The following is an 8,793-nucleotide window of genomic DNA, read 5'->3' as shown; positions in this document are numbered from 1 at the left end:
TTAACATGATTACATTAGTTATCTTATTTGATTAATGCTAATACTTGTAAATGTTGTCGGGCATTTATGATTATAACTTATATTAATAGTAAATTAAGTTCCTTTCATAGCACAGGTGTCAGTTATACCATACAATATGGGCTATGAAAGTGTCAAGTATTTGTTGTACCAAGTGTTATATAATATAAATCTAAATTAACCATTTAACAAGCAAAGTATTAAAGAGTGAACAAGATAACAAATATAAAACATGTTGGTATCAAATATTAAAGTCCATATTAAGTTTATAGTATATTTATTTTTACACCATTAGTGTAACCTTTTTACCTTAACATAATAAACTTAGCTAAATATAATAAAAAAGAGAAATATAAATAAACAAGATAAGAATATAAATAAGATAAAAATTAACTAAGTAAAGGAAAGGAATTGAAAAGTATAAACAATATATTAATGAAAGCAAAACTTAAGCATTACAAAAATACAAAGAGAAAAAGCAAGAGCATGATCTTGATTTGGAAACCAAGATGCCTAAATACATGGTAAATGCCTCCTTTTATAGGCCAAAATTTGAAACTATTGATTTGATGAATAATAGACGAGTGGGTGACCATATCTTGACTTGGTGACAAGCTTTATCTTCTTGTATGAATAAAATGTCATTGATAACATAAGAATCTGAACCACTTGTACCATGAAAGTTCTATGAAATTATCTCAAATTTTTAGAAAAAAATAAGGTTATTTGGACTTTTAGAACTCTAGATATAGGCCAAACACTGAATAGTATTTAGGCAGCAAGACAGATTCGGACTTCTTTATTGTTGTTATAATTTGGACTTGAAAATAGTGTTTTTAAATCTTGAACTCCCATGAAAGTTGTAGGCTTATGTCATACATCTCCATCCATATAAAGTGCACCTAAATCTAAGATTTAGAGCTTCAGATATGATCCAATTACCAAATAGTATTCTAGTTTGGACTACGTCAGTATCTCTTTTCTAAGTTTGGTCATATCTGTCTTTTCAATTTCAGTACTTAAACTCATCAATCAATTATTTCATTTATATGATAGGTCTGCATTTAAGATAAACATTTACCATAAATTAAAGGTAAATTATATTATTATATATGTTATTATAAAACATGTTTTAATTAAGGAGTTATTGATACTTCAAGTGTACAATAATAATATAAAATCTTGATAAAAATACACTTTTAAATATTAATCATACATCCAATCAAATATCATCCTTCAATCCTGCAATAAAACAACTAACCAAAGTTTTTTTGCAAAATATCATCTACCTTCGAATGTCTTTTGGTAAGCATTAACTATTGTCATTTGTCTAAGATAAGATAATGATTTTGATAGATCGTTATAATCCGTTGGTCCAAAACGATGAAGAAGGGCTTTGATGAACTCGTCCTAGTACATTGGACCCCTAATTTTTGTATACTAATGATACCATTAAAGAACAAACTTTTCCAGATGAAACAATGCCAGTTGTACCCGTTGTAAAGAGTCAATATTCTTAAATTTAAAATACTACTCAGCTTTGAAAATCCAACCTGTGGTATCCTCGTCTTCACTTATAAATATCAAAAAATTCAACTTGAGGTGAGTGTGATTTCGGTCTAGAATGGAGGTGGTTGATGCGAAAGGCCTATCATAGGAAGTCTTTCTTGTTGCGAATGAATCAACTTTTTTGTCAATGTGCAATTAGATTGAGCAATTTGCAATGCTTGCAGCTCTGTCATGCCTCCTTAAAGGGCATTACTGACCCAACCAAAATTATGGTTTATTTTCTCGAAGTTGGTATTGTGATGGGAAATGGCTTTATTGACCTTGTTACGAAACTCCATGTTAATTTTACTCCATGTATTTATGAACCAAACCAACTCTTATATCACTAATAAGAACATAATTTAGGGAAGGAATAAGAAGAAAAAGATTAAAGGTTTGGAAGAGTGTGTTTTTATTATTTAGCAATGTCTCATTCAATAAAGTAAGTGAGCTTAAATAGGCCACGATGTTATAAAATCTCCCATGATAATAGGAACTCAACTAACAGAACTAAAAACTATTAAAGCTTTCAATAGCTTCCTTGGTTACAACTAGTGTTTTAAGACCCGACTCAGACCGGCGGGTCGACCCAGGTCTGTGGTCAGGCCGGGTCTAAGCAAAAAACAGGCTGGGAATTGGCCCTGTCAGACTCGGTCGACCCAAAGGGTCAACCTGGGACCTAGCACCCGGCTGAGACCCGAGTTTTTTTTTTATATATCCTCATGCTCGAAACAACATCGTTTTGGGATTTTACAATTAAAAAGCCAAAATGACAAGAGTGGAGGGACGAACACATTGTAGAGCAGCAGGAGTGAGAAAAAGACCTAATTAATTTCAAGAAATCGTTTAACTCATTTCACTCTCAGTCGCGAAGAAGAGCAGATGAGCAGAAGACTCTTGAATCCTTGATCGCCATTTCAATTCTGAGCATAAGGTTAGATGAGTTTTTACTTGTTTCTTTCTTTGTTCGCCTTCTTGCTTATTTCTACTCCTTTCATTCAACCTCCTAATTAGTCATTGTCTTTTGAAATACTATGTGATGCTAGTGATTATACCATAGGTTTGGGATAAAGAAAAGATAAGAAACCTTATGTAATTTACTATGCAAGTAAAACTTTAAATAGTGCTCAAATGAATTATACCGCCACTGAAAAAGAATTACTTGCAGTAGTATTTGCATGTGAGAAATTCAGGTCTTATCCTGTTAGCTTAGCTATTGTTGTTTTTAGTGATCATGTAGTATTGAAATATCTTTTTTCTAAGAAAGATTTTAAGGCTAGATTGGTGCGGTGGATTTTGTTATTTCAAGAATTTGATATCACAATCAAAGACAAGAAAGGCACCGAAAATGTTGTCGCAGATCATTTGTCAAGATTGACAACAGATTCGAAAACTGACATCACACCAATTGATGACTACTTTCTTGATGAATCTTTACTTTATGTCTCTACGATGTCTTGGTTTGCTAATATTGTTAATGTTTTGTTTCAGGACAATTTCTAGCTTATTGGAGTACCTAAGATAAAAGAAAGTTCTTGAACAAAGTGAAGAACTTTTATTAGAATGACCCTTATTTATTCAAATATGGTCCTGATCAAATATTTCGAAGATACATTCCTGACAATGAGGTAAGTAGTATCATTAAATTTTATCATTTTAAGGCATGTGGATGCCATTTCTCATCAAGAAAGATAATTGTAAAAATCTTACAAAGTGGATTTTATTGGCCAACCATGTTCAAGGACTCACATGCATTATGCAAGACTTGTGAGAATTGTCAAAAGTTGGGATCTATTTCAAAATGTCACATGATGCCTTTAAATCCGATTCTTGTTATTGAATTTGACTGTTGGGGTATAGATTTCATGGGTCTATTCCCTCCATCATTTGTTTTCTTATACATATTAGTCATAGTAGATTATGTTTCAAAAAAATAGAGGCAATTCCAAGTTGAAACATGTTCACAAAACAGTGATGAAATTTTTGAAAGAAAATATTTTGAGTCGATTTGGAATACCTCGAGCCATGATAAGTGATGTGGAACGCATTTCTGTAACAAGCCATTTGAGTCTTTAATGAATAAATATGGAATCATACACAAAGCTTCCACCCTTTATCACCCTCAAACAAATGGACAAGTAGAGCTTGCTAATAAGGAGATCAAATAGATCCTAGAGAAAACAGTGAACCTTAATAGGAAAGATTGGTCTTTAAGACTTAATGATGCACTTTGGGCTTATCAAACTGCTTATAAACCATCATAAAGTACATTCAATGTTGGTTAAAAAGTCTTGCTTTATAATTCTCGACTCCATTTATTTCCTGGAAAACTAAGATCAAGATAGAGCGGTCCTTTTCTTGTGAAACATATGTATCCATATGAGGCCTATGATATCGAGAATCCAAAGAATGACAATGTTTTCAAGGTAAATGGGCATCATTTAAAAGTTTACTTTGATAATTTTTCAGTTGAAAATGACTCTATAAAATTGGGTGATCCTGTAGATTGATTTTTTTTCCTCACATCATTTTTGTGTTTCTTTTTTAGTGATTTTTGCTAGTTTCTCTCACCCCAGTCAAATGGTGGACAACGGTACTCTGTGACTTAAGTCGGTTCTTTCAGTTTCTTATAATAACTGATATCTTTGTATATATTTGTGTAATTCTTTGAATCTTTTTTCTAATTCTCATTTGAAAATGGATACTACTCTTGAAAAATTAAAAAACTATTTTCCCACTCTACCTCATAATGTGATTACAAAAATTTACAGTGCTAGATGTGCAAGATTGAGGTTGTTGAAGAATGCTTGACCGCTTTTTATGATCGGCTTGTTTTAACTCGCAAGTGCACGAGTGTGCGATGTAGCAATTAACTCGGTAAGATCGAGGTCATATCCACAGAGAGCTAGATCTGGAAATTAAGCTAAGTAACAAAAAAAAACTCAAGAGAAATTAAATTAACAATAACTTGGTTGAAAATAATTGATGGATTTGTTTTCAAAGATAAAAAAAATGTAAATAGATTTTAAATGACAAGAAAAGTAAGTCTTGGTCCAAATCAATTTTAATGGTGATGTATTGGTGATTTCTTCAACATATATAAGATAACTCAACCTAATATCAACGATGGTGATATTGGATTGGAAGATATTACAATGAAGATTAGAAAGATGAAGATTGATTATTGCTTAAGAATGAACAAGTACTTTCATATTAAGTAAGACATTGAATCAAGCAATCTCTATACCAAAACTAAAGTTTGTGCATAAAAATTCAAGATTATAACATTACCTAAATGATTTCTAAAATTTCTTTACAATAATAAATCATTCATGAAGAAAATAAGAAGATAAACATTAAGATTCATTCATATCCTAAAGAACTCACCTCAATCACCATTATCCTTGATTTGGATCCAAGAAAGAGTTTAGCCAACCATGATTATATATAAGAACACTTCAATAAACATGAAAGAACTTGAATCCAACTGAAAAAATAAGTTTTACAAACTAAAGAACCGAAATCTATAAAGAAGAACACAATACAATTTCAGAAAAAATTCGGACACAAATCTGACTCTAACTTTGGACAGCAATTCGACCCTCTTAGAAGCTTTTTTTGGAGAAGTCTATTAGAGACATATTTATAGGCAATTCTGTCGCCTTTCCAGATCATTAAAGAACAGCTCATTTGGACACCTGAGTCAAAAGTTATGGGCAAAACACCGAAAGGTGTTCTGAAAAATCAAATCAAGACAGCTTTACAACTACTTTGGTGCACGTTTTTCTTCCTCATTTATGAGGTGTCTCCTTCTTCTTTTTGACCCAAAATAATGTTAAAATATCCCCTTCAGCTTTCCATCCATGTGCTTGCCTTCTTGGATCAATGGATTACCCAAAGTAAATTAATTGTTATTTGTTGTGTGGACATGTAAGATCTTGGATTGTGTTTGGGTTGATTTGAAGGTTGATTTGGGGCTGAATTTAAGCATCAAATAAGTATACAAATATACCTATTATTTTGGCTAAGATTGACATTGAAACCTTGAGTGTTTAATGGTTGAAGTTTGTACACAACATAAGGCAAGTTTGGGCTTTAAATAGATCATATGATATTCTTTTCTAGAATTGGAATAGAATTGATTTTTGGGACAAATTTGGAGCACTTATTTGAACCAAGATTTGCTTCAATCTTCAACTAAATGTCTCTTCAATTCTTTGTTCTGAATTCCGACGTTGAATTTCCTCAATTAATTCATTTAAGCTCCAAAAATCTATCGAAACATTAAAATAAACTTCATTACTGAAAAGCACATCAATTATTATAAAAAAAATAAATACATATGTAAAATAAGAGACTTAATGACACTTTTGATGCACAATCAAAGAATCATGGAATTTTTAAAGATATTCGATGGCTGATTAAAACAAAGGTCCGATTATCCTTTAATTCCTTCATTTCACACGTGTCTGGAACAGGTAAAAATACTTTTGCAAAGAAATATCGTGAAAAATGACTAATAGTCTATCATCGATGTGCCATATGGACTTGTAATGCACAATGTCATTCTTTAGGAATGATATCTATAAACCGTGAAGATAAAATACAATTCATTAAGGATGGCCTGAGTAAGGAGTCTTTAGATAATCTTCTATTAACTCTTGAGATAATCTTTTATTAGTGGATATGTGTATCATGCAATTCATGATTTATGGCCCCATTTCAATAAAGAACATGATTGATTTAGTCTTGGAAATCTGACTAAAAAAGCCCTTTTTTGTTAGTTTTTAAGAAAACTAGACAGGAAGCCTATCCTCGACCCATAGAGGGTGTTTAAGCCGTTCTTGGACGTAAAACCAAGGGAAGATGTGAGCCACAATCATAATTACCTGTACATACACATGCTTTTTTAAAAATAAATAAATAGATAGAGAGAGTGTGTGTGTGTGAGAGACTCCAGCTGGTTTACATATAGGTGATATGATTGCCTTTTTAATTTCTTATCTATAAAATCTTATCTTCCTTCCTTTCATTTCTACTCAACCCATACATTCAACAAATATAGAAATGTGTAGAAATGGTAAGTTTCTCAAGTCATCATATAAGAAATGTTTATATTTTCGGTGGATCTAGTCCTAGGAAAGAAAATGAGATTTTAGAATCAGCAAATCATCTTCCAAAACTTAACTACCTTCCCCATACACTAAATGAATCTTTCTCATAGCTAGTACCCGCCCAAGATAATTTGTTGATTCTAAAAACTCTATTTCCTTTCCAAGACTGGATTCATCAAAGACATAAATGTTTCTTACATGATAACTTGAGGAACCTTTTATTTCTACACACTTTTATATCTATTGAATGTATGAGTTGAGTAGAAATGAAGGGAAAGAAGAGAAGATTTTTTATAAATGAGAACTTGAAAATGCAATCATAACACCTATATATAGACTAGCTCAAGTTTCTCTCTCTCTCTTTCTCTATTTATTTATTTATTTATTTATATTATTTTTTTTGAAAAAAAACATGTATATGTTTAGGTAGTTGTGATTGTGGCTCACATCTTCCCTTGGTTTTACGTCCAAGAATAGCTTGAATGCCCTTTATGGGTCGGGGATAGGCTTCCCATTCAATTTTCTTAAAAACTTGCAAACATGGTCTATTTTAGTCAGATTTCTAAGACAAGCATGTTCTTTATGGAAATGGGGTCATTTGTCATGAAACGCACAATGCATATCTCCACTATGATACGTCTCAAAAGTCAATAAAACATTATCTAAAGATTCCTTATGTTTTGAAATCAATCCTAACTTTTGATAATTTTCACAAGCCTTGTAGAATACATGTGAGTCCTTGAACATTGTGGACCAGTAAAATCCACTTTGTAAAATTTGAGTAGTCATCTTTTTTTACAAGAAATGACTCTCACATGCCTCAAAATGATAAAATTTAATGACACTACTTACCTTATTATCAGGAATACATCTTTGAAATATTTGATCAAGATAATATTTGAATAAGTACGGATCATCCAAATAAAAGTTTTGCACGTCGCTCAAAAACTTTCTTTTGTCTTCGGTACTCTAGTGAGTTGACAAAATCCTGAAGCAAGAAATTGATATTTTGAGCAAATGAAGACATTGAACTAAGAGAAAGTAAGGATTCAATAGGAAAGTAATCATCAATTGGTGTGATGTCGGATGTTGAATCTATTGTCAATTTTGATAAATGATCCGCGACAACATTTTCGGTGCCCTTTTCATCCATGATATGTTATTATAAAACATGCTTTAGTTAAGGAGTTATTAATACTTCAAGTATAAAATGGTGATATAAAACTTGGATAAAAATGCACTTTTAAGTACTAATCACCAGCACTTCCATTTCCTCATGCCATGACCAAACTGGAAGAAATCGAGGATGCAAAAGGCATCGAAAATATTGATGGAGATCATTTATCAAGAGTGACAATAGATTCAACATTCGACATCACATCAATTGAAGATTACTTTCCTTACTCCTTAACTAAAGCATGTTGGGGGGGTGATTAGTACTTAAAAGTGTATTTTTATCAAGGTTTTATATCATTTTGCACTTGACGTATCAATAACTCCTTAACTAAAGCATGTTTTATAATAACATATCTAATAATATAAGACAACTTTAATTTATGATAAATATTCATTTTAAATGCATGCCTATCACATAAATGAAAGGATTGATTGATGCATTTAAGAACCGGAATTGAAAGGACAAAAAGATGGCCAAACTTAGAAAAGAGATGCTGATGCACTCCAAACCAGAATACTATTTGAAATTAGGTCATATCTAGAGCTATAGACCTTGGATTTAGGTTTACTTTATATGGATGGAAAGGTAAGACATAGGCCTCCAACTTGTAGCAACAATGAAGGAGTACGAATCTATCCTGCTGTCCAAATACTATTCAGTGTTTGACCTATATTTGGAGTTCTAAAAGCCAAATGACCTCCATTTTTTTTTCTGGAAAGTTGAGATAATATTCTACAACTTTCATTTTTTCAAGCGTTCCAATTCTGACGTTATCAATGACTTTTTGGGTAGACAAGAGAAGATAATGATTGTCACCATATGAAGAGTTGGCCACCCACTCATCAATTAGTCATCAAATCAATAGTTCCCAATTTTGGCCTATAAAAGGAGGCATTTGCCATGCATTTAGGCATCTTGGTTTCCAGATCAAGATCA

This window comes from Populus euphratica, unplaced genomic scaffold, assembly GCF_000495115.2.
Source record: "Populus euphratica unplaced genomic scaffold, PopEup_1.0 scaffold627.1, whole genome shotgun sequence".
In the NCBI taxonomy this organism is placed as follows: domain Eukaryota; kingdom Viridiplantae; phylum Streptophyta; class Magnoliopsida; order Malpighiales; family Salicaceae; genus Populus; species Populus euphratica.
This window is presented reverse-complemented; position numbering follows the sequence as displayed.